This window comes from Dermacentor andersoni, chromosome 1 (assembly GCF_023375885.2).
Source record: "Dermacentor andersoni chromosome 1, qqDerAnde1_hic_scaffold, whole genome shotgun sequence".
In the NCBI taxonomy this organism is placed as follows: domain Eukaryota; kingdom Metazoa; phylum Arthropoda; class Arachnida; order Ixodida; family Ixodidae; genus Dermacentor; species Dermacentor andersoni.
The window spans coordinates 240,921,259-240,947,800 of NC_092814.1; the positions used below are offsets into that span (position 1 = coordinate 240,921,259).

Here is a 26,542-nt window from a genome sequence, read left to right on the forward strand (position 1 = left end):
TTTGCTGAGGATCCGTTTTAGCGTCATTCTTAAGCTTCCGTTGCATGCAGCCGCGATTCTCGACGAGCCACTGCAAGCTAAGTAAGGGAAAGCGGACCAATCGCAGACGCCGGCACCACCCTCTTCATTCGGTTATCGATTTTCAGTGCAGTGGCTCGGCCCCATCGAATCTTTCTCCACTTGAGCGAGCTTCTTGCCTCTTGTGAGCCAATTAGATAAGACAAGCCGGTCAATGTAGGCAATGTTATTCGTTTTTCAAGCAAAAAAAGTGACCTCCTATGAACCAGGAGAGCGTTCAATTGGTCTGTTCAGACAACACTGCGGGTGACCGCCCGATGCTTGCGTCTGCGATTGCGCAAATTTGACGTCAGAAGATTGGGATAGAACATATTGGAATAGTTTGACGTTATAGGGCCCTATACTTGCAGTATACCTTGGCACTCAAGCTTGTTCTTACACGTTCATATTCACAGTTCTGCGCACTACGTAACTTTTTCACTGTAGCACCGGGTATAGCAGGTTGAATGGGTTGTACAAACTGCGTACAGCCGCTATAAGAAGACCATTCAATTTATCCTATGAAAAAGAAAACAGTCGACCAAGAGAATGAGAAAGAACGATACGCTACGGAAGTTCGAAATGAGCGCACAACGGCAGGGCTGATAACGGCGTGCCGCCACTACGAACCGCGATATGCCGACTTGTTGCGTGTGCCATTGTGCTAGCTCGCAGCGAAAAAGCTTTATGAAATCAGCCAGTTTCTGCTTTAGTGCGGTACTTTCGAGGTCATGAGGCATTGTGTATATAGGGCGGCCAATCTTTCTAGGACAGTGTTCCCACCATCCTTCAACAAATCTGCTGTTACCTGATCCTCCCCAGCTGCCTTCCCCCTTTGCATAGCTCCCAAGGCGTTCTTTACCTTTTCCGGTGTTACTTGTGGGATTTCAAGTTCCTCTAGCCTATTCTCTCTCACCTTATCGTCGTGGGTGTTACTGGTACTGTATAAATCTCTATAAAACTCTTCAGCCACGTGAACTATCTCATCCATATTAGTAACGATATTGCCGGCTTTGTCTCTTTACGCACACATCTGATTCTTGCCTATTCCTAGTTTCTTCTTCACTGCTTTTAGGCTTCCTCCGTTCCTGAGAGCCTGTTCAATTCTATCAATATTATAGTTCCTTATGTCCGCTGTCTTACGCTTGTTTATTAACTTAGAAAGTTCTGCCAGTTTTATTCTAGCTGTAGGATTAGTGGCTTTCATACATTGGCGTTTCTTGATCAGATCTTTCGTCTCCTGCGATAGCTTACTGGTTTCCTGTTTAACGGCGTTACCACCGACTTCTATTGCGCACTCCTTAATGATGCCCATAAGATTGTCGTTCATTGCTTCAACACTATGGTCCTCTTCCTGGGTTAAAGCCGAATACCTGTTCTGTAGCTTGATCCGGAATTCCTCTAGTTTCCCTCTTACCGCTAACTCATTGATTGGCTTCTTATGTACCAGTTTCTTCCGTTCGTCTAGGCCTAAAGTCTAGGCTAATTCGACATGTTACCATCCTGTGGTCACTGCAGCGCACCTTTCTGAGCACGTCCATATCTTGTATGATGCCAGGGTTAGCGCAGAGTATGAAGTCTTTTTCATTTCTAGTCTCGCCATTCGGGCTCCTTCACGTCCACTTTCGGTTATTCCGCTTGCATAATAAGGTATTCATTATCCGCATATTATTCTGTTCTGCAAACTCTACTAATAACTCTCCTCTGGTATTACTAGAAGCTATGCCATATTCCCCCGCTGACTTGTCACCAGCCTGCTTCTTGCCTACTCGCCCATCAGTATAGTGTATTTTATTTTGACTTTACCCATCGCCGATTCTACATCTTCATAGAAGCTTTCGACTTGCTAGTCATCATGACTGGATGTAGGTGCGTAGACCTGTACGACCTTCAATCTGTACCTCTTATTAAATTTCACAAGACCTGCCACTCTCTCGTTAATGCTATAGAATTCCTGTATATTACCAGCTATATCCTTATTAATCAGGAATCCGACTCCTAGTTCTCGTCTCTCCGCTAAGCCCCGGTAGCACAGGACGTGCCCGCTTTTTACCACTGTATATGCTTAATTTGTCCTCCTAACCTCAATGGGCCCTATTATATCCCATTTAATGCCCGCTAATTCCTCCAATAGCACTGCTGGACTCGCCTAACTAGATAACGTTCTAGCGTTAAACGTTGCCAGGTTCAGATTCCAATGGCGGCCTGTCCGAATCCAGAGATTCTTAGCACCCTCTGCTGCGTCACAGGTCTGACCGCCCCCGCGGTCAGTTGCTTCGCAGCTGCTGGGGACTGAGGGCCGTGGTTTGATTGTTGTATTCATATAGGAGGTTGTGGCCAAGTACTGCACCAGGGTGGCTAATCCTGCTCTGGTGAGGAAATGTGTTACCGGTTCTGGTCATCGGGTCAGGCTGCAGACCAGGCCTTTTTATGTAATTTTATCAACATACGAATTTTTTTATCCGGTGGAAAATTGCGCGGCACCGGGATTTGAACCACGGTCTTTTTGCACGCGAGGCGGATGCTCTACCTCTTCGCCGGTCGCTGCGAGATGGTTAACCAGCGAAGCTAAGACGTGCGGCTCCGGTGTTTATTACTGGGTTAATCCCGACGGTTCATTAAAGGATGGCTTGGTAGGCTGCTGGGTCCTCGGTATACGCAGTTGCTGCTTGCGCTCGGCTGCACCAGCCTGTTCTTGTGCCCGGGATGCAGCATCGGGATGGCGTAGACGAGCTCGTTCCCGTGGTGCGGGGCAACCCCCACGCTTTACCATATAACCTGGGAGTGTAAACGTAACTACACATTCCACCAACACAAAACCCCGAGTGCGGAGCAGTGGGAGAGCCGGCTCACCAGCTGCAAGCTCGCCGCCCAAAGGGCAATGGTGCAGCGCGCAAGCGAAGCAGCGCGGCTCAGTGGAGCCCTGGACTAGGGGCCCAACCCTGCTAAGAAGGTCAAGCGTCTGCAGCGATGAAGACGAAGACCGAACGCTAAACCCTTAATGGACCAAATAGTTTTCTCTCTCTCCCGGTTCTGTTCGCGGCGTTGCTGATCGAAAGCTGCCTGCTCCTCAGGAGTACGTACGACGCGTGGCCTACCTATTTCGGAGCCGGAGAGAAACTGCTGCGCGCGCGCTCGGCTGCGACAGGGAGCAACGACGTCACTACTGGCGCAGCCAATCGCGCGCCTCTCTATCTTTTTTTTTTTTTGCGCATGCGCATGGGGTTGCGCCAAAGGTGTTTTTGGCGCACACGTGATAGGCGGACGGATGGACGGACGAATCGGCTAGCGATATAACAGCTTCGCTGTAAAAAATTAAGTTGGTAGTACAGCGCTGGCCTTGTGCGTGCGTGTCTCTTTGTCGCCGTCTTTTCGAGCTGTTTAAACTTGCAATATGCCGCTGCTGAATAACGTTGCGCTGAACGTGCTTGTTAACATGCTGTCGGCTTACGTCCAAACACAACCACCAACTGTGTAGCGTGCGTGTCTCATTGGAGAGGTGGAACGATCGAGAGGGCAACATTGACGACGGATAGCTTCAAGCATAAGCCGGACGTGACAACTTCACACCATTTTGGTCATGGAAAATTATCGCCCTTATTTCAGCAGCGTATGCGTATGCGCTAAAGTCGTTTATTGGAAACGTGTAACGCACACATGTGCGCCATGGCTACCGTTTCCTAGCTGCCAAGGAATGAAAGAAGAGTTGGCCTGACAAATATGCGAATGCCGACATGATCGCAACGCGGACATATGCAACGCTGTCATTAGAAGACAGTAGAACTCTTAGTTGGACAGAAGTCCGTCCCAAAAACAAAGATGAAACGGAAGTAGAGTGAGGAGGTGGCTCATTTAGCACTCCTTTCAGTGAATGTGAGAAAGAATGACGACAGAGACGCTCAGAAAAATAACTTTACTGATAACATAGCTACGCAGAAAAAGCGCAGAGCAAGCAATTTACTTAATGGCTCCAGAACAAGGAAATGTGCCATCGTTTGGCATATCTCTGTGCATACGAACAATGTACGCATCTATGCATTTCACTTATCTCAATGTCGACCATAAAGTTTTCTTTCTTTAGACGCTTGTACCTAGTTTCTTACCTCTAATGTACAAAAGAGTTCCTCAGGATAAAGATGTTTTGTTCTGAACTCATGCAGACAAGCACAGCTTGGAGCGTCTTTAGTACGAAGAGCGTTCCAGTATTTTGGATTTATGTGTTTCCTGGTAAGTATAATGGTCGCCGGCGTTAAAAACGGCTCATCAACACCGGGAAGCTTAGCAATGTCACCGCGCCGCTGGGTTTTCTTGATTGATTGATTGATTGATTCCCTTTATTAAGGCAACTTTCCCTTCACCTTTGAGGTATTACGCTGTTTTACAAAACATGCTTCCACTTTTACACTCATCATCACTGATCACTGACTTGACAACGCGTGCATAAAATACATGCATGCGCTAACAGTACACCGGAATGAAGCTTCAGAACCTATACTGACGACGTCGTAGTGTCAGCACTTGATTCAATAACTTTCTGAGGATCAACTGCATCCGCACGAATATTTTTCAGAGAAATGAGGCACTTGGGACGACCTGTCTGAGCTTAGTGCGAATCAGTACACAGCAAACCGAAGACGACAACAAGATGATGCTCATTCTGACTTTGGAACTGAAGTGTTTTCAAAACAACATTGTGACGAAACCCTCGTTTCCAACAAGTAATTTCACGCCTGTTATTTATTGCAGACTCTGGATGATTTACCAAGTGTCTAGGTGAGAGTATTAAAAACAGTGCATGAAGTCGAGAGGCCGACGAAAGCCGATATGTTCGGGGGTAGCTTTACCATAAAGGCTCACTCACACTAAGCTCACTCAACAATCTGCCGACGTTTGGCAGATTGTTCGCCGTCGGTACAGTGTGACAGAGGCGCCGACACGAAGGAAAAAACGCTGTCGCCGACAGTCGGCAGACCGAAATCGGTGTCGCGTTGGCCTAGCGTGAGAGGGCCTTAAGTGACGAAAGACATGGATACTGACCACACTAAAGCTATTGAAAAAAGAAAGAAAGATTAGAGGACTAAATAAGTAAAAGAAGTTTCGGCGAGTAGCCCCGAATGACCCGAGAGCGATTGTCCATGGCAAGTTTGAAAATCACTGTGTTGAAGACTACAGAGATAAGAAACATTCACATACGCAGTGCGTATGAAAGCATCCTCAAAGAGAGAGAGAGAGAGAAAGAGAGAAAAATTTTACTACGCGTATAGTTATAGGTAAGCACTTTATTATCCCACAACACTCAGATGTATCCACCGTGGTTGCTTAGGGGCTATGGTGTTGGACTGCTGCACACGAGGTCGCGGGATTGAATCCCTGCCACGGCGGCCGCATTTAGATGGGGGCGAAAACACCCGTGTATTTAGGTGCGGGTAAAACAACATCAGGTGTTCGAAATTTCCGGACTCCCCCACTATAGCGTACCTCATAATCAGGTGGTGGTTTTGGCTCGTAAAACCCCACAATTTAATTTCTTTTTTACACTTCGATAGGTCTTTTCAACTAGAACTGTGGCTATGTATGACACAATTCACGTTAGTCTGTTGCGAGCATGCGTCGAGCACATCCTTAAAAACGCTATCAATGGTACAGGATCCGCTTTCTGCGCCTGTCTTCCAATGGTAAGCAAATAACCTATTATAATAACCGAAAGTAAAAACGCAAAGGTGTCACGCTAGCTAACTGCTGATTGGATTGTTCTCAGAATTTCAAAGCAGTTGTGCTGTGGAGAATGTGGTATGGGTGGCAACCTGTAAGGCCGCATGTATTGAGTCCATGACACCCAGTTAGCCGTTGCTACCGCTTCCAGTGCTCTGAGGATGCGATCGACAGATCTCACGTGTCTCTCTGGTGACAGAGGACTAGAGCGTTGCAATTGCTCGCAAGTAAAAGCCCTGGATTAGGGCACCAGTAAAATGACTGCGGGGAACGCAACGCGCTGAGGGTTTAGCTGCAGATACAGCAAGCTCCGAGTAGCAGTGACGCAAGCATCGTTAATTTCTAAGGCTGGCGTGGCGTGACGCGGGGATCGTCTTAGATAACGTGGCTGCAGCGAGACAACGGGATTTTCGATAAGTGTACGAGAGGAGGCATTCGGACGAGTCCTTTTGTTTATCAGGCCCAGGCAGCAACAGGCAGCGCGCACCTGTTCGGAAAGACACGTGCCCTCGCTGCGTAGTTACATGCGTAAGTGTACGTCGTAAATCGCGGCTGGGAGAAAAGGCAGAACAAAAATAAAAGCTGTTAAATCACGAGCACAGCTGCATTGAACTCTACAGAAGCATGCGAACGTCACTGCTTGATAAGGACGGCTGCCAGAGTGGCTGGATGTATGCGTGTTCGCCCGAAGGTCGCCTGCAGGCAGCAGATTGAGGCCAGGCCACAATTGTCGAGCGACACTCATACGCGCCGCCGCCTCTTGCTTTTATGCGCAATCTCCTGGCACTTCATACACACTCCCTGCACTATAGCTGACGTCCTCTTCAGTGTGCAGTTATCGAGCATGCGTAAATAAAATGCGCAAGTCCTCAAGATCGTCCACCACAGCTATTCCGCCTCCTCCCACTTATCTAAGCCCTGTGCTTTCTGATGTACTTCCTATACGCGCTATTTCAGATGTACGTGCGCACTTTATCGTATCTTCTCATCTGCTATATGAGAGCTTCTCAGTTTCTTTTATATTCGAACAGGTTCATTCGGTTGGCCCATCGCAACTACAGTACTTGTAATTGATAAAGAAAAGGGACATATGACTCCTTTTGAGCGGTTACTAAATGTGACGCTCAGAGTATGATGAAAGCTGGTGGAAGCGTCGAAAAGTTACATTCGTTTTTAAGTCTGATGAGGACCTGGACCAGAGAAAACGTCCTATCAGCTATTTCAAGCTCTAGTGAAATTTACACTGATTACGATTGCGTGCACTGATTTGACATTTACCGATGTATGTCGCCGATAATCTGAGCGCTTCTGAAACAATTTACTGCCCTTAAACCAATGCAGGGCCACGATGCCACACGGATCATTCAAACCCCGCCTTATCCAAAAGATCTTAGATCTAATCGAATTGAAAGCAATAAGGTTTAAAAGGTCTACAACTGTTCCCAATTCGTACAAAGGGTACACGCAAAATATTGACGATACATCAGTATATATTTCAACTTTATTATTAACCATCATGATTGAAGGAATACAAGCACTACTCAAACATGAATAATTTTTGTTATTTTGCCACTCAGTTGTCAGAGCTATTTCGACATACAGTGGCACGTGCTTATCTCCTCAAACTTACTCTGTCTCAAGATATATCTGAATTGCCCAATTTCTATTGCGATGGCAATTATACGGATGCTCGAGGCACCAAAACGCCGCCGGCGCAGCCGTTGACGTGCGTTCGCGCTCCAGGCACCCGCGCGGTTTGCCAGGCACCCGCGCGGTTTGTTATAGGGCCTTCGGGGACGTGACGCCAAGTGCGTTTGGGTGCAAAAACCACAAAGCGAAGTGGGCGCACCGTCAACGCTTCGCTCAGTCGGCTCGATGACGGTGCCAGGGCAACGTTCTGCCTTCCGCTGCTGGCATGAGCGCTGTGCGCTCTCCACTGTATATTATAAGCAGAGCTGAGCTACCTTGTGTGGAAGCACTGCCGTATACTATGTTACTCTGTATGGCAATGCTCTGAGCGGAACGGGCAGTAAGCGCCAAGCTAACTTATCCGATATGTCACTGGGCGTTCACTAACGCTGGCGGTCGGTCGGTCTCGTATCGTGCACCACCGAGCAGCAACGCAGTCGTGATGAGGAGCGTCGCCAGTGGCCTCGTAAGCGTTGCAGCTCGCTGGTGCACGAGATGAGACCAACGGGAATAAAAAAAAAAGACCGTCCTTCTACTACTATGAAGAGGGGTGCAAGCGAAGCTAAGGATCTGCGGCTATTCGTGGTCGTAACGCCTCGGCTTCACGCTCCCTCACGGCGAAGTCGACACGTCGACGACGAGCCCTTTCTCGAGCGAGTGCCCGAAGGTGTTCATCAAACGCCGCTTGTTCTTCGGCTGAACGCACGACGCGCGGCCCGCTCCCGCTGCCGTTTCTTCAACGCAGCTTGCTCTTCGGCAGAACGAACCCAACGCAGCCTCTCCATTTGATTGGCGGGCCTGAACTGGCGGCAAACGGCGGGCGCGACGCGAGCGAACGCCTGTGATTGGCTCGCGCCTGCGCTACGTCTCACCTCGCTTTAAAGGACGCGCTGAATCTGTAAGCGTGGTGGTCTCGCAGCCCGACAAGCAATTTTTATTTTCGCGCGGCTTGACGCCGACACGAGTGAGGCGCGGTGAGGTATACTTGTACGGAACTCATGCTCTGTGTGCGTGTATGTGCGTGCGTGCGTGCGCGCGTGTGTGTGTGTGTTTGTGTGACGCGAGCTGAGGCAAAAGGATTCATTCGAGGATTGATTGAAAGCATGCTTTTACGTCGCTTCGGAGGTACTCTGTACCTCCCTCCCGCTCCCCTGGTGTGCTTGGGATCCGCGGGACCACCGCGGTAAGCGAAGCCGGAAGATAAAGAAACAGCCGAAGAAGAGAAGACAGAAGTGGACAAGGAGGCACTGTGGGAGGCCATGCTGCCTTGCCCTGGCCTGGATGACCGACGAAAGCTGGTAAACCGGACCAGGGGGGCAGCGAGAGCCCACAGATTCCTGGAATGAGGAAGCCGCACATTTGAGGGTGAAGAGAGATCTCCCTCTCTCGCTAGTTCACTAACAAACGTTTATTTTCTCTCTTTTGGCATGTACTGATGCCAGCAAATAATACGCGCGAAACCTAGGCATCATATCTGTCCTGCGACAAGTTGGTGACAAGTTGCGCTTTTTTCCGCAGCAGTTAATACTTGTAATGCACGATCACTGCATACACGGCAGCATTATGCGCAATGCGAATAGGGTGCCGTCACACGGGTCAATTAGCACTCGTGCTCAGCATGGGAACGTTCCCAACTCAAAAGCTCTTCCCATGACAAATGTAGCTGAATAATCCTGCGAGCTAGCGGAAATAGCATTCGTCAAACGAATGAGTCATGAGTGCTTTTGTAAACGCGATCCTAGAAATTGCTTTATTTTCGGCACCTACTCATACACGTGCCCCATTTTCTGCGGATCAGGGAGCAAAGCTGCTCGCAAAACATTGCCATTCGCGTTGCAATGCACATTGTTTTGACAGCCATTTTAGGAAAAAAATAAAATAAAACACCTACTCCTACTTAAGACAAAGATTGTAGAGCACTCTTACAAATCTACGATGCAAATTCTTCCTGAGAAAAAAAAATACTGGCATCGAACTTTGTGGGGAAAAAGTCGAACTTTGCTCGAAAGGGGAAAAAAAAGAGCAATGACAGCAAAGTGAAGCGAAATACCAAAATTTTAAGCACTGACATACAATGCTAAGATTTGGTAGGTAGTGCTTCGCGTGAAAACACACCTGCTTTTCTGTTCTTTAACAAAGTGCTAAGGTTTGTCTCCTCTACAAGAGCACACAATAAAGGGGTGTGTATTCAAGTAACTCTCACCTCGCGCTCTAAGCTTTGGAAATGACTGCATCGTATTTCGACATGTGAAGTTGTGAGTTTGCAAGCAAGGTTATACAAGAATAATGAAGCAAGACCCACACGCATTGTATGAGATACTGTTCCTTTCACATATGAGACATAATACGAATCTCGAAGCCAGAATAAGAAGGCCAGAGGCGGAAAACGCAGGTTTTAGCGTATATACGCACGTAGTGTGCGAAGAAGAGCCCTATGGTATTTCAAGTTAAGCAAATTTTGGGGACGAATATCCCGAAAGCGGTATAGTCATAGCATTTCTGATCTTCACTACAGCTCAGCTCCGATTTGGCAGTCGCAACATATGCCTTAAAGTCAATAATTAAATGTGAAGTAGTGAACATTTTAGTTAGCTACCTGAACAATGCAACTTGACGTACAAGTTATGTCTGCCTCTTCAGGTAATCCACATGAAAACACCGATTGGGCTATATTCTTCATGCTCGTTTTTTTTTCTTCTCATTTTTAGGAAAATCTCTTCGATACCATCGCGTTACACCCTTTTTTTTAAAGCTTTATTTAATAAAGAGGAAAGACAAGGTAGTGGGAAAGGTGGGTCCCTAATCCAGGACTCCAGTGGCTGTTGCTGTACGCTCAGCCTGGTCTAGGAGACCCTTCAGGATGTCCAAGTCAGCTCGAGCGAGGACGGCCTCCCAAGGCTCCCTGAGTGGGGTCTGTATCAGGGGATAGTTTATGTTCTGTGGCCTGTATATATACATTCCCACATAATGTGGGGAAGAGACGGCCGCCCCCCGCACCAGGGACATTGACCGGCACACACGGTTGACCACATTGGGTGCGACAGTCCCAATTGCGGAAAGGTGCGAGTCTGGATTTTTCGATATTTCCGAACGTCTCCTACTGCGAAGTGTGGATTCGGGAACGCGTATATTTGTCGTTCGAGACGCTGGTGCTCCAGGATGTCGTGCGGGGTGTGGTGCTTTGGTATTTTACTCGGGTCGTCGTCTCCATCGGTTCGCTAGTTCGGGAGCTAGTGCGCTCGCCCGTTCGTTTCCTGGGAACTCCCGAGTCTCCCGGCCACCATGTAATGCTGTAAGATGCGCGGAGCGTTTCGCCTAGTAGCTTGACGGTTATGCGCGGTGGACGTCCGTTTATGAACATCTGGCACGCCACTTGCGAGTCTCTCAGGACCGCTATCGAGTTCCCGCTCGCGTCTGCTTGTCTAATTGCTAAAGCTGTTGCAGTTGCTTCAGCTGTGCTCGTGCAGTGGGTGCGCACTGAGGCTGAGATTTTGATGTTCGAGTGTGTGGAGTAGTTTACTGCCGTTAGAACGTGAACACGGTCGGACTTCGTGACGTCCGTGTAAATGACGTCATGGTGCCCGTCGAACTTTTTAGTGAGTTGTCTCGCTCTAGCCGCGCCTCTTGCATCATGGTAGAGAGGACTCATGTTTCTCGGAATTGGGGAAACTGTCAGCTGTTCTCGTGAAGTCTCGGGGCAGAAACGCAGGGACGGATTAAGAAAAATGGGCGCCCTGGGCTAATGCGCATGCAGGCCTCCTTTCCCTATACTGACCCCCCCCCCCCCCCTTGTCGCCTGCTACGCTACTGGAAATGTTTCATTTTAATTCCACCAAATTAAAAAGAACGAAGTGCGATCAATGGGATTATTATTATTGCTAAGAGCAGAACAACAAAGATTTGCATATATTGAATTACACTGCTCAGCGTTTCATTGGCAACATGGAGGCTGGAAGGCGACACAACGAACTAATTGGAACTATTTATGTTCCAATACCCTCGCCTTTCCTCAATTACCCTGAATTTACCCTCCCATTAAAAAAATACTATTCACGTATAGCGCAAACAGCTAGCACTCTTTTAAAATGGCATCTTTCGCGTCTTCGCTTTGGCGAAATCAGATATAGTCTGTTCGAAGGATAGATCGTGGAGGAGGTCACTTTCAATGGAGATGATAGCAAGAGAATTCACCTTGTCGTCAAGGAGGCTCGAACGAAGGCGATTTTTTATCAGCGACAACTTGGAAAACGATCGTTCGATCTCACAGTTTGCCACGGGTATGCTTACGTACATTCGCAAAGCAATAGAAAGGTTCGCAAACACATCAATGAGCTTTCTTTCGTGCAGAAACTTTATTATTCCCAGGGGACTCGTGTCCTGGCACACAGAGTTCTGCAGAAAGTTCGCAAACTGAACGATTTCAGCGGGAAATGCTGGCTCCAAATTATTTTTGTAGGTTTTCACCAACTTCTCAGCTTGTTGTGCCAGAGAGGCCTCGCTCCCAACTTCTGTCAGCAATTTTAAGAATCCGAACCTTTCGCAGAGTTCAGTGTAGGCAGCCTTTCGCACTCGCAGAGCAGAGACTAGACTGTCAAGTACAACATTGTAGGTCTCTACGATAAGCTTTTTCTACCTTGTATCGCACTATCGCTTTTTCCGTCCGGGTGCTTACTCAAAACGATGCGTTTGCCCTCATCCTGATAACACTGATTGGTACTTAGCGTGCGTGCTCTCTCTTCGAAGGTATCAAAGAGAGGTCGCAAGAATTAACAAAGCCTTCTGGAGAGCTCAGCAGGTCTACAGCAGTTGAAATGTCTAGGCCTGGTTTCTGAAGTGCTATGCTCGTTTTGTCAAAGCGCTCCAAGATTTCACTCCAGAAAATCGCCATGAATGCAGTCTCTAGTTTTGTTATTTTCTTGAAGAGAGAGTGCGCTTCGTTCCTAGTGTCACCGTTTTCTTCCTCATTCTTTGATATAGCTTCAAGGCAACACAAGACTGCATTGAAATTTTTCAGAATGGTCTTACATGATTCAGCGTGTCTTGACCACTTGGTCTCAGAGAGACTTTTCAAAACAAGCTGCTGGCCAGTTCCGCCCATGCTGTCCAAAAGATACCTCCATCGCTTAGGTGAGGAAGCAAAGAACACATACAGTCTCTGAATTACAGTGAAAAATTTGACTGCCTCAAGGCAACTGTCAACGCTACACGCGCCAACTAAGTTCAGTCAATGATCAGCACACGGCACGTAGACTGCAATTTCGTTCAGGTGTTTGATTTGAGCTTGCAGTCCTTTGTATTTTCCTGACATATTACTCGCATTATCATAAGCTAGGCCCCTACAATCATCAGTTGAGATGCCATTGGTCGTCAAGAGGGACATCACGGTATCGAAAAGATACAAGCCGGTATGCGATTCAATTGGAACAATTCCAAGAAACCGTTCGTACACTTACCCATTTAAATAGTGTCGTAAAACAACTGACAGCTGATCAACGTGAGTAAGGTCTGGAGTCGAATTAACAATTAAAGAGGAGTATTTTGCACGTTTCACTTCCTCAATGAGACGTTCATTGACAGCCTTTGCCATATGCTCGATAAATTCATCACAAATGATTTTTGACAGATACGATGGGTGACCTTTTCCTTTGTTCCCGTAGCGTTTGATGTGCTCCTCTAGAAAGGGATCAAATTAGCAATGGCCTCAAGCACTTCCATATAATTGCCATTTCTCGGTGAACCAAAAATCTCATCACTGCCCCTAAACGCTAGGTTGCGCTCAGCTAGAAGCTTAACTAGAACGACTACGCGCTTCAACACCTCTGTCCAGTAAGCGGTCTCAGTGACAAGATGCTTAACCAGCTCCTTGTCAATTGTGCTGCTCGAGATATAGCGGGCGAGCCATGCTGCCACGTAGTTCCGGTGATCGACGCTATTTTCATGTGCGCAAACCTTTTCTTCTGCTCTTTTTCAATCAGAAAAGCCGTGCGTGGTGAAAGTACTGGGGTTGCTTGAAATCGAAAATAGTTTGCACATGAAACAGTAAATGGAACCTTTGGACTCCGAGTACATTAACCAGTGTCGCTCGTACGCCTCCCCATTTACAGCCTTTCGCACGAAAAGATGAGGTGACATATAGCGTTTCTGAGTTTTGTATTGCCTTTCGGAAGACGGAAAATTTTCTGCCCGATTTTGAAAATACAATGGCCTTTTCTCAAGGCACACACTCCGAAAGCTGTCAGTAATAACGTCCGGCCACTTAGCAGGGTCACTTCGGAGAATCTGGCAACGTACCTCTTGCTGCGGGGGTGTCTGTACTTCTCTGTTGCCGCAACGAGAAGCCGTCTCATTCATCCTCTCGAGGCACACTTTGTGGGTGGGAACATGATTATTTGAAGCCAAACTAGCAGGAAACAAGTGAGTCGGTTGTCGGAGTGTTGTTTCCTGGCGCTCGTCAGTAGGAGGCTCATCGGGATGGTTTGGCACCTGTTGATCAGCAGTAGTAGAAATCGGGCGTGGAGGACCGGACACCTGGAGCTCTGTGGCAAGGGCCCGGCCGAGTAGCATACACGTTGCTGACTCAGGAACAGGACAGGGCTCGGTTAGCGTCGGTTGCTCAGAAATATGGACGACCGAGGTTGGCACCGTTTTCACAGGATCCAGACAACCAAGATGAGTCAAACCTTGCTTCTTGCCAGGAAACCGTGGTGATGGAGTTGGCAAGTCCTCCACAGAAGCACAGTCGGTACTATTGGAAGTTTGACACGGACTCTGGGTAGAGCGATCATACTGCTCCGTGGAAGCTGCATTCAGTAGGTACTTTATCATCTTTGGTAGCTTCTTTTCGCGCTACTCTCTTTCTAACTTCGCCTTTCGTTAGGCGCACCACTTTGATGCTTCCGACCGAGCATTTTCGCATGAATGGATGCTAATTGTTCACCGGGCACTTTGTCAATCCGACGCGACCGCAGGTGTCCAACGGTGGCCACCCCGATGACTAGCGCACGCTGCCTGCATGGTCCGTGGCTGGCCGAGAGTGGTGCGTCCCCCGGGAGCTCCTCAGCGGGCGGGCTTATGCAAGCTTAACTGGCGCCTCGGAGCTGAATCGCAGCCCGCGATCAACTTCCTTTTATAGACGCACGCCGCGTCTGTCTGTTACTAGCGCCAAAGCAGGCGTTCACATAAACATAGAGTTCCTTGTACAAATTCCCTCCTTCTCCGTACAAACTCACTCCTTCTCCCGTTCCGGTCTCGTCTTCCTATTGGCTAGGAGCAATCGTCTGTTCTGGGAGGTTCTCGATTTTTCTTTCGCCCCGTCGACGCCGAGCGCGAGAACGAAGGGGAGAAGGCAACTCCTAACGCGGGCGAAGTTACGCGCCCTCCGTCGCCTCTGAGTCATCATTTTCTACTTCGAAGTTCGGCTGCCAGTGTGACCTACTTTTTCCGTCGAGCGCGCGGGAGGGTGCGCAGCCACTAGGCAGGAATGGGCCCTGGAGACAGGCCTTTGTATCCAGCTCTCCACCTTCCCGTTCACTCTTCCACAACCATAGCCCGAACAGTGAACATTGCATGCCCCTCGGCACGCGGACAAAAGCACGTGTGACGTCTTCTTTCCTTTCCTGCCTAGACTCTGCCATCAGACTAATCATCATCTGCTATCGGACTCATCCTCCACTGCCGAAATTACCATCACGGTAAATAAAAGTCGAATGGGAGGCACTGTTGGGTACTGCAGCACATCCTTTCTATGAGAAGGACAGCGGCGGAACTATTTGAGATGTGGAGGGTGGCGTAGTGGTGACGAGGGGCAAGGAAGATTTAGGTCCTCATCCCACATTGCATGTTTTAGGTGCTTCCCCCTTGCCCCTCCTCTCCAGACAGCACTGGACAGACGGACTGACAGCAAACCACGAAAACTCTTCCAAGCAAACGCACCTCCCTTCGTAAGAAAGAGGGCCTCGCCGGGGAGGCGGAGAATTACTGTTTTTGCATGTCGACAAGCTCTCCCCAAATGATCAGGCTAAACGCATGCTGTTATATTAGGCACGTCCACCCGCGTTCTTGCCCTCCTCCACCCTCGGACGCACTCGCCGGCCTGCCGCTTATGTGACGGCTCCCGCGCCGATTACGCTCACGTTTTATTCTCCTGCTCGGCACACTTGCCCCCTGCCTCTTGGCACCTAACCAGTCCGCAGCAGTGGGAGGCTGCTTTGTCCAGCACCGAGCCGGATCTCCAACTTCGGCTGGTGAATTGGGCGGAGCACCTTGCGACTAGGCATAGCCTGGACGCCACAACCGGCAGCCTGAAGGCTGCCCACAACGCTGCTTTTTTTAATTTTCCTTACTTTTGGCCTTCTAATCAATAAAAGTTTTTTACCACCACCACCACCACCACCACCACCACCACCACCACCACCACCCGCGTTCCGCCTATATTTACCCTGAGCTGCTTAAGGGCGTTTTTCAAGTAATCGAAATAACAACTGGTGCATTTTGCCGCGCAAGTCTGACGGCGTTTATCTCAAAACTTGGTGCTTGTTTCAAAATGTGCTCCAAGCACCCTGATCAATCCAAAAAGGCGATGAACGGGCCCAGTTGGCGGTTGGTCATCGGTTGGCCACCGGCTGAAATTCGCAAATTGCAATATGCGTCGTATAAAGTCATGACACTTTAAATGTTAATTAGCAATATTTTGCTAATTACTCAACTATGGATTTCGATTTCTCGAGCCAGTACTGTCCGCCCCTTCTAGTAATCCAGATCAAAAAGTAGAATGGCATTACCTGCCCCAGTAATAATACAAACAATATAAATTAAGCACCTGGTAAATGTACCTTGTTCTCTCGTGGCCTGAGACAGCAACACTGATGAACGATAGTAATGTTTCAGCAGTCATCCTATAGCTTTATAAGTTTTCTCGGTGGTGAAAAAAAAATCTCGTTTTTCACAAAGTGAATAGGTACACCTATGCCTTCGGAAACAGGTTGCTCGTCTGCGATAAGAATATATTCGGCGTCTGTCCGCAGGTGCGAAGAATGTAGGTAAATATTGCGCGAGAAGTTATTAAAACGAAGCTTTGTATGAGTCTTCCCCCACTTTACGTGGTCAGCTGTCTGGCCTAGGCTGATCCTGGAGACAGTGTAGTTAAAAGTGGTAACTTGGTGGTCCGTTGAATATTCATTCATTCATTCATTCATTCATTCATTCATTCATTCATTCATTCATTCATTCATGCATTCATTTAAGTTACCCCAAAGGCTTTCTGGTTGAGAGTATATCATAGGGGGGACAAATGCAAATAAAATTATTAGCACTGTAAATAAGGGTTGGAGTGCATACGCAGACATTGTCAGATCCTGACTGAAAGCTTCCCACTATCATTGAAAAGAAAGCTATAAAATCAATGCATTCTACCGGTGCTAACATATTGGGCAGAAACTTGGAGACTGACAAAGAAGCTCGAAAACAATTTAAGGACCGCACAAAGAGCGATGGAACGAAGAATGTTAATCATAAGGTTAAGAGACAGGAAGAGAGCGGTGTGGATTAGAGAGCAAATAGAGATAGCCGATATTCTAATTGACATTAAGAGAAAGAATTGGAGCTGGGCAGGCCATGTTGTGCGTAGGTTAGATAACTGGTGGGCCATTAGGGTTACAGAATGGGTGCCAAGAGAAGGGAAGCGCAGTCGAGGACGGCAGAAGACTAGGTGGGGTGATGAAATTAAGAAATTCGCAGGCGCTTGCTGGAATAGGTTGGCGCAGGACAGGGATAATTGGAGATCGCGGGGAGATGCCTTCGTCCCCTGCAGTGGACATAAAATAGGCTGATTATGATGGTTAATATAGGTATGAACTTATATAGATAGGTTGGTTAGAACGCTTTAACGCGAAAGCATTATATGCCCTATTGCGCGAACATCCGTGGGCGTAGTCGGCGTGACCGAAAGATATATGGTACCAAAAATGGCCGACGGCGCAAGGAGTAAAAACACGTCATTAACGATTAACGTCAAACGCGATTAACACGATTAAACACGATTAACGTCAAATTTCTCAGGGACGTTCCTGTAAACAAATTAGATTAATGCCCTTGAAAAGAAAATTCGGTAAATTTTGTTCTGGGTGGAATCGAAGCCGGAATTCCGGGGTGCGAGGCCAGCACGCTTCCCCGGCGCGACGACAGCTCCACGGTTCTGGGTGACTAAACATGTGACCTATATAGATAGTGCGTGCGTCGTTGAGCACGTGACGGCGCAGCCAATGGGAAGGAGGTGGCGATACGTCATGAGTATATAAAATGAGTGCATAAAATAAAAAAGCATTAATGTCCAATTGAACGCCGCTGAGCGTTCCCTCGAGTTACGAATTCCTCGCGAGCAAGCAAGCGCGCCGAGACGCCTTGGCGCGTTTGGATTTGCCCTATGCTGAGGCGCCGTTAGAACGCAGGCTAGAGCTCGCGCGGAGAAAGAACGCGCGGGAATAAAAAGCATTTCACCAAATGGACTGTAATGCTTTCCCACACGTAAGCTGTCCTAAGTGTCTCTGCCGAATTTTAAAAGTAAATTCCAGTTTTCTTCTATAGTGCGTGCATTAAATGTCCAGCAAGTAAATGATCAGCAAAACGAGGAAGTTCGGAGTTAATTGCTGCAAAGTTCGCCCTGCTGTAGCATCGTGATTGTTTAGAAATACTTTGACGCTTTTTTAGTGGGTTACTTGTGGTACCGGTATATAATATAATGATCGGATAGACTAGGAAGGTGGGCTGTGTTTTAAATAATACCAGGATCACTTGTTAATACCAAATTAAGTTCATTTGCAAATGTTGATGAGCATCGTGTGGGCTGGGTAATAAGTCGGGAAAGGGATTAGTCTAGACATGCTTGAAGTGCTTGAAACAGTATTGCGTGTGCCATCACATTTATGGAAAGTTCAGGCCTCCGAAAATCACGAACACTCAGTTGGGAAGGTGAATTGTCACAACACTTAGTAACCGGCTAAATTCACTCTCAAAACCAGGATGCATATCGGGAGGGCGGTAAACTGCGCACGTAATTATATGAACAGTGCCGCACATGAGCGATACCCACAGACATTCTGAGAAGGAATCAATACGAATAGGTAAAGCAACAAATTCCTCTTTTGTGGCCATAAGGACGCCTCCTCCTCTTCTGCGTATCATATGGCCACGAAAAAAAAAATTAATCTCAGATCAACAAGCTAAAATAGTACTATCCGATACTGTTTCGTTCAACGACGTTTCAGTCACCACGGTGGATGCAGAGCTTGAATCGACAAGAGATGAAAGAGCAATGGATTCAGGCAGAACGCTTCTAATACTGGCGTATAAAAACGGAGCTGCAAACATAACACAACCTTTATCGGGACAGCGCGGCGGCGTTGAGGCTGTGCACAAGACTAAAGAAGCCAAGGGCCAATTTCATTGAGATGTATACGATTAGGAATAGGGGACGATTGGCATTTGGATCCCACGCATAGCCCTGGCCATTCACAAACATCTTGTTAAAAACAAGAGGCGCGCTCGGTCCCTGTCCTTCTTTGTTGTCTTACAGAGCTGCCAGAGCCTACGCCAATATCGCGTACGGCTTCCGAATAGTCACGTCCAATACTTGTATTTTAGCGGCACGACCATCGAGTGACACTCTTGTTTCTTGCGCAGCACTTCCGGTTCACCTCCTGAGACGACCGGGGACGAAATTCAAAATAAAACAGAAAAAAAATAGAAAAGAATAGTACAGTACAAGATTCACGGGTTTCAAGTCAACGAAACCTTTATAACACAAGATCAACCTTTAGTTTCTTTTACAATTATAGGTTGATGTTGTGGTTTAAAAGTTTCTTTCAATTTCATATTGATGATGCAGTTCACATGGCAAGACTACGAGTAAGTACAAGCGTTCGCCAGACCAGACAAAAAGAGCTATGGTTCGTACCCGCCCCTAGAACTTCCTATGACGAAAAATCTGTCTTACAAACTACCTTCGCTGCTAAACATATTAAAGTGGGAAGAGTTTGGTCCTTCCTGTAACCAAAGCTGTCTTATAAAACCTTTTTGCCAGCTTTTTCTTGTGAAGGACTAGTATATGCTTTCCATTTTTCCCTGTTCTTGTTGACCGCTGCTCTCCATGTTGTTTAATTATACTGCTATTGTGCATGTGTGATCGTTTGCCGTGTTGTTACTTTCATTCAGTATTACTTGCCATTCTATAGTGCTTGTCCACTTGGCACTTATGTATGACTGGCCGTCATCTTGCTGTTCTGCCAGCTTGTAAGGGGTCAGGACTTCGTCAAGCTGTTCGAACATTTAGTCCCGTACTCCGCCTTTTCAAAGGAAATAAATATGATTGATTGATTGATAATATGATATTAAAGCATAAGTTCAGTTACAATTTGAGTTACTGCAGTGTCTGGAATAACTAGAATTAGAAATTATTGATTGCCACACACCAAAGCACAGAATTGTAGATTTTAGAGACCCGCCACGTGGGGGTGCGGCTGGACTTCGGCGAAATTCCTGGAAACCCGGAAGTAGAAGGCTCCAGTAAGGACGTCACTAATAACGTCACACACAAGCACGTGGCATCATATTTAAGCGGCTAATTAATGGAAAACAGTTGCCTTACATAGACTGAACACCTGCCTAGCAGAGCGGATGCGACGTCGCTCCCTCCGCTCTCGCTTCTCCTCTCCCGGCGCGCACCTGTTCGCTCGCTCACTCGCAACAGCTGCGCGCGCGCGCTCGTTACATGCTCTGACGTCAGCACCGGAGAAGGCGCGTAAAAAAGTGCGCTTCGTTCGCCGCACGCTAGGGGGCTACGACCCTCGCTCCTCGCACGCATGTCGTGCCATTGGAAAGATGTTCGCTCTATTAACCGTAAGAACACCAACGTCGAGGTGCGAGTGCCACTGAGATACTTAGGTCGATGATTAGGGTCGCCTACCATTTTTTTTCTATTTGTAGCTGCGGGACAAATTAGACTCGACTTCTTTTATTGCGATGGCAATGATATGGACACTCCAGGCGCATTTTTGCTGTCGGCATCGCAGTCGCCGTGATGTTCCGTATGAAGTCCAAGGGAGATAACAAGGTCGACGCGCGCCGTACGCTGTACGTGCGAGTGAAATGCGAGGGGAGCCGACGATCGCGGCTCAATCTCGCGCGCGCAAGGGAGAGAAGCGGGAAGGAAGCGCGCCGTATTCCGTCGCACGCTAGGTTTCGGGGGAGGGGAGGGAGGGGGGCGGCGTTCTCAGCGTATTCCGCGGCTGCTCGCACCATATCTTGAAAGCGATCTGCGTTGAGATCATAGCCATAGTCTTTAGGCGCTTCGACGACTCATACCTTTTTGCGTGCTGCGCTGTCGCCGCTCAGTTTGCGTATAAACGATGGACACGATGAAGGTCGCTTCGCTCGCTGCTGCTGCCGCGCTTCCTCCCGCCAGCGTATTGACAGCGAGTGTTCGCGCTCATCGAGTGTGATGTGTTCATGCTTGCCTGTGCGCGCTGACACCGTGCTTGTTAATTTAGTTAGTAAGCGAATGTTTGCAAGTTTATACGACCGATAAAACTACTATCCTTACTTTGTATAGTTGTCTATTACTTTGCTATCGCAATCCAAGCTTCGCCTTTTGGGCGAAACTGCGACTTTTTTTCAGTATAAAATTTTACTATAATAGGCCGCTTCTTACCAGTAGCAAAACCGTCTAGCCGATTTGCTCTGGCGATGGTAGTAACACCCATGTCAAGTTGATTTTTGCGAAATTCAGTAACGATACGTTCTGAAGATTTCCAGTTTTCGGATTGGTCATTTTATGTTATGCCATAAAACAACATGTTCGACTTTCGTTGTCGATTTTCCAAATAGTCCAGCTTGTCCTGCATTACAGACATGTTTTCGGGGTGAGCTGTACCCCCCGGCGTATTGAGTGAATGAATTTTTTTCTCAACGGGTAAACTCGACTCAGGATTTCGATGTGGTCTACATCTTTGTGTATTGACGGAAAGTGCGTAGTTAGCGACGAAACTTTAGCTTGAATTTCAAGAATTCGTTGCCTCAAAGATTCTCCTAGTTTCGAAATGGCATCGTCATAATTAAAACAGGATTATCTCGCTGACGGGACCTCAACCTTAGCTTCGAGGTGTGCTGCTCGTTTAGTCAAAGACTGCAGGCCATTTCGCGCTTCAATACAAGGATGAAGCGCCTTATTCACGGCATCCAAAAGGCTACCGTTGCTAGCTTCAATTCCTTGAATTCCAGCGAACACAAATTCGTTTTTCCTCCTTGTAACGTGCCAAGGGAGCGACGCTTACAGCAGCATGGTGAGTGCAGGAAAGAACAATGGTTTATTGAGAGCGTGGCTTATAAAGACGTGAATGCAGCGCGCTGTACATACTGCGCATCACCGATGCGCATTCTCGCTGATATAATCAGTACACGTGTCCGATACACTCCTGAGGTTTGGTTATGGAACCTGGATTGGCCTCTGTATCCTAGCCCTTTGGTCATCATGTCATAAGTACGCCCACCGCACTAACAATCACCCCGCGCGCCTAGAAACTTCATCGCAGACGTGACGAGATTACAAATTCATCTTAGCTTCACGAACATATACGGTAAAACTCTACTATTGAACACGTCTGCACTTACACGTGCCATTCGTCTCTGGAACAACCTCCCCGATAACATAGTGGCGGATTGATAACATAGTGACTCACGTAACCCTTGTTAATCCGTGCTATCATACTCACTGTTTGGTTTTCTTTCACTTTTCTCGCCTTGCAGTGTAGTACATTTGTTTATTAACTTGTTTTTTATTGTTCTAATACACGGTTGCATGTCATTAATATGTTTCTGCAATTTTTAGGCTGTGCAGCTGGCTGGTGTTGCTTTTTCGACTTTGATATTGTCGCGAGTTAGCCACATTTATTGTGTGTACTTTGTTCCTGCCCCCCTTACTCAACAACCCATATATGTGTATATATATATATATATATATATATATATATATATATATATATATATATATATATATATATATAGTCAAACATTGATATAACGAACCTTGATTTAACGAAATTCGCGATGTAGTGAACTATTTTCATTTCCCGATCTTCACTGCATTGAAATCCGTGCATTTATTTTTCGCGATTTAACGAAGTTTTCGGCCATTCCGATCATGTGCTTGGACTGGAGCCTGTATAGCTAGTCAATCTGGCAAAAAAAGTATGTCGGCCGAGGCAAAAGTTATTTCAAGCGTCCTTCTGCATGAAAAGCCTGAGCGGCAAGACAGCTGTCGCAGCGCTCGCGCCGGGATGCAATAGGCAGATAACATCGCTGCGCCATTTGTCGCCTTGGTAAACAATTCGGAGAAACACGAGAGCTGACGATTCCTTCTGCGCAAAAGGGATCGGGAGGGAGTGAACGTGCGGTAACGTGACCAAGCGCTGGGGGAGGTGGGGCTAGTGCCATTAGAAGCGTTCGAAAACGTTATCTGTTTGTTTTAATGGAGCCTTGGGTCAACTAGATCATTCAAATAGTTTATATTTAAAACTTAATGTGTCCTGACAAGCTATAGTTGGCAATTCATGACTCAGTCAGAGGAGCGCACTTGAAGAAACATGGACACAATAAAAGAGGACATCCAAGAATTCTGCGCTTCATTTCTTTGTGCCCGTGTTTTTCCATGTGCGTTGCTTATATATAAGATACATTTTAGGGGGAATGTGGGGAGTATTAGTGGTAATAAACAGAAAAAAATTCTGAAGAGTTGGTTCATTAATGAATAAATGGAAATTGATAAATCATGTTTCTCTTTTATTTTGCTGTGTAGATGCGTCATTAAAACGCTCACAAAGCAAAGGTGGAAGCAATTCTATATTCGCACAGTGTGGGAGCCATGTTACGGGTGACGTGTGCCGAACGCTTTAAAAGCAAATTTTGCGAACCGCACAGGAAGTTTGCCAAATGTACTGAAAGGACTCAACATGCCACAAAGGGGACATTCTGGGGTATAGGGGGCATGGTATGCGTGATGAATGGGGAAATTTTAAAAGAGCACAAGGTAATTACGGTCTTTGCGAAAGTTTTCTTAAGCAAGTGCTCGAAACCGTTATATGGCCATTTTCAGCAATGTTTACCAGTGTCGCAACAGAATTCTACGTCACACCGAGTTTACATTCGGTGAAAACAGAGGGCCAGTTAACTGTACTGTGTAGCGAAACTTCAGCGTCCTGGCTTGAGTACAAGTTTTGCAAATAAATTATTTAACTTTTCTTATTCTCTTTTTTGGTCTCTTATACGACGTTCGTAGTCGGCTTCCCCGATGTCTTCGGGGAATTAATCGAGCTATTTTGTTTACAACCTGTGAAGATAAAGAAAATATTGTGGTAATGTGCAGGCGAAGTACAGAGTTGAAAACATGCCAAGCGCATCTGCAAGGTTCTGCGGAGCTCTTCATTCCTTCATCAAGTACCCAAATGCGTTATACGGCTGTTATCCGCTGTGTTTCCTAATGTCCCAAAGGACTCTACGTCACAACGTGTTTACCCTTTGGTGAAAATTGGGGGCGTGTTATGTGCAATGTAAGGTAATACGTTAACGTTTCTAAATAAGGAGCTTTGCAAACAATTACAGAACCGCCATTTTCTATTTCCATGTGTTATATAATACACCTGTGGTGTACCTGATGAATAATCGAGTTACTTTGTTCATATTCCGTGGATATAGAAGGAATGTTATGGGTGATGTGTAAGCAAAGTTCAAAGTGTGTCGTTCAATTACAGCGTAGAATTTAGCACGTCATCCTGGGAGAACTACAAGCCACCAATATCAAACTTGCTGGATGGGGAACATTATAGTGCTTTAATATGAACATTAAAAGCACGTGGTTCAAGAACAGCCTTCGCTGAAGATAAAAGTAAGCAGAGCTGGGTAATTTGGTGCAGCATCACGATGAGACACCTCTGTAAAGATAAACGAAAAAAGAAGAAACAAATAGCAGTTGAGTGCTCGAAAGCGTTATAGTATCCTGGCAACAGTGTGAACGCATGAGTCATATGCGGACAACGTTTTAAGGTGAATGGCTTTTCACAAGAAACTGAAATTTGTAATGCGACTTCTCGGGAAAAAGAAGGTCGCATAAGTCTGCTGTCTGTTATTTTTTTTTTTTTTACTTGTGGAAAATTAACCTGCAGATTTTAGGTATTCCTACGGTGGCAGTCGTTTTCAACGACGTGCTAAATAAACGTGAAATACACGTGTCTCAAGATTATTGCTTCTCTTCCGAGTAGAATGCGCTGACGGCTCAATAAGTAACTGTTTAATTATTTACATTTATTAGTAACGAGAACATCTCTATTTATGAACAGAGGTCTATGTGAGTTTATGGTCCCCACGGTGGACATTCCCGAACAATTCCACTCGTCAAGCATGTAATTAACTAAAACTTAGTAATTAATCTTGCAACAACATTCAGGAACATGTTGCAATTCAAAACTGAAGTTATTTAGTACGCATATTATACCCACTCGCTAGCAATCTCATGCCTTGCACCCATTTCGAGAAATGTGCCCTGAAAATATGCGGCGTATTGGATTGGTGTTCTATTTAACTAGGGTGGTTGCTTGGGCTAGTTGGTAATTGATTATAAAAAATGACGTATTTTATGAAATCTTGATCACACGAGATTTATTTATTTTTTATTTTATTTATTTAACAATGTCCTTACAGGCCTCGTATGAGGCATTGGGTAAGGGGGGCGTTACAATGAGATTAACAGAGTATATAGAACATATAAAAAACATAATAGACAAACATTATTAATTGACAGTGAAAAAATATATGCCTATCTTATACAAGTATTAAAAGCATTGTACAACATAACAAGGTCTGGAGTGTACATATTAGAAAAAACAAACGATACAGTTTCTTTAATAAACAATGAAAAATAATGTTGCCACTCCAGTACAAATACTAAACAATACTAAAGAATACAAGAATAATAAGCGAAATGAGCTCATAAACAAGAGAGCACATAACTGGAAAAAGAAGGAAAAAAGCATCGTGCACTTTATTGAAGTTACGCGGTGGAATATGAAATGATGAGCTGGCGGAATTTATCGGGATTAGGTTCGGAGACGATGAAATCAGGAAGAGCGTTCCACAATCGAATGGCACGAGGAAGCGCCGACCAGTTGAATGCATGTGTGTTCCCGTAGATGCGTGTGAAGCTGAGGTGATTATGTAATCTGCGAGATGTGAAAGGTGCGACTTCAAGCCGTAAAGAAGATTTTCTATCCCCATGAACGTACTTGTGAAATAATGATATGAGTGCAAAATCGCGTCGAGTACTTAGTGGCTGAAGTGAAATATCAAGTTTTATTTGTGAGATGCTTGAATTGTAAGTGTAGTTACGCGAGATAAACCTGGCGGCCCTATTTTGAATTGATTCTAATAAGCTGATTAGGTTGTTATGATGGGGTGACCAGATTGGGGAGGCAAATTCGAGCTGGGGGCGAACAAACGTCTGATAAGCTAGCTTACGGATGTTAGAGGGCGAATTACGTAGATTTCGGCGTAAGTACCCCTGCGATTTTGAAGCATTAGCACATATAGTAGTAATGTGATGGGCCCAGGAAAGGCTTGGTGCGAGATTAATGCCTAAGTATTTGTAGGAAGTAGCTACAGAAATTGGCTTATTATTTACGTTATATTGGAAGGAAGAGATTGAGTGTTTACGGGTGAAAGACATTACTTTGCATTTAGACGAATTAAGATTTATTAACCAAGTGTTACACCAATCGAATATGAGATGAAGGTCGTTTTGAAGAATGAGGTGGTCATCGGGGCTGGTTATAGGGCGGTAAATAATGCAGTCATCTGCGAATATTCGCACTCGGGATGTTAAGTTATTAGGAAGATCGTTAATGTATATTAAGAATAGTAGCGGCCCAAGAACGCTACCTTGTGGCACGCCGGAAGTGACATAGGAAAGGGGCGAAGAAAGGTTGTTAACGATAGTAAATTGTCGGCGATTAGAAAGAAAGTTCCGGAGCCAAGTTAGTGTGCGTGA

At 46.4% G+C, this 26,542-nt stretch overlaps 1 long non-coding RNA gene across 1 annotated transcript in view; it reads right to left on the reverse strand.

Annotated features, from left to right (window-relative positions):
- Window positions 1-24,079: 24,079 nt before the first annotated feature.
- The window catches only part of LOC140215306 (uncharacterized), an 81,233-nt gene continuing 78,770 nt past the window's right edge, over window positions 24,080-26,542 (reverse strand). The window contains exon 3 of the long non-coding RNA XR_011892261.1: window positions 24,080-24,434. This is a non-coding gene — a long non-coding RNA (uncharacterized lncRNA). The remainder of the gene's footprint in view (window positions 24,435-26,542) is intronic.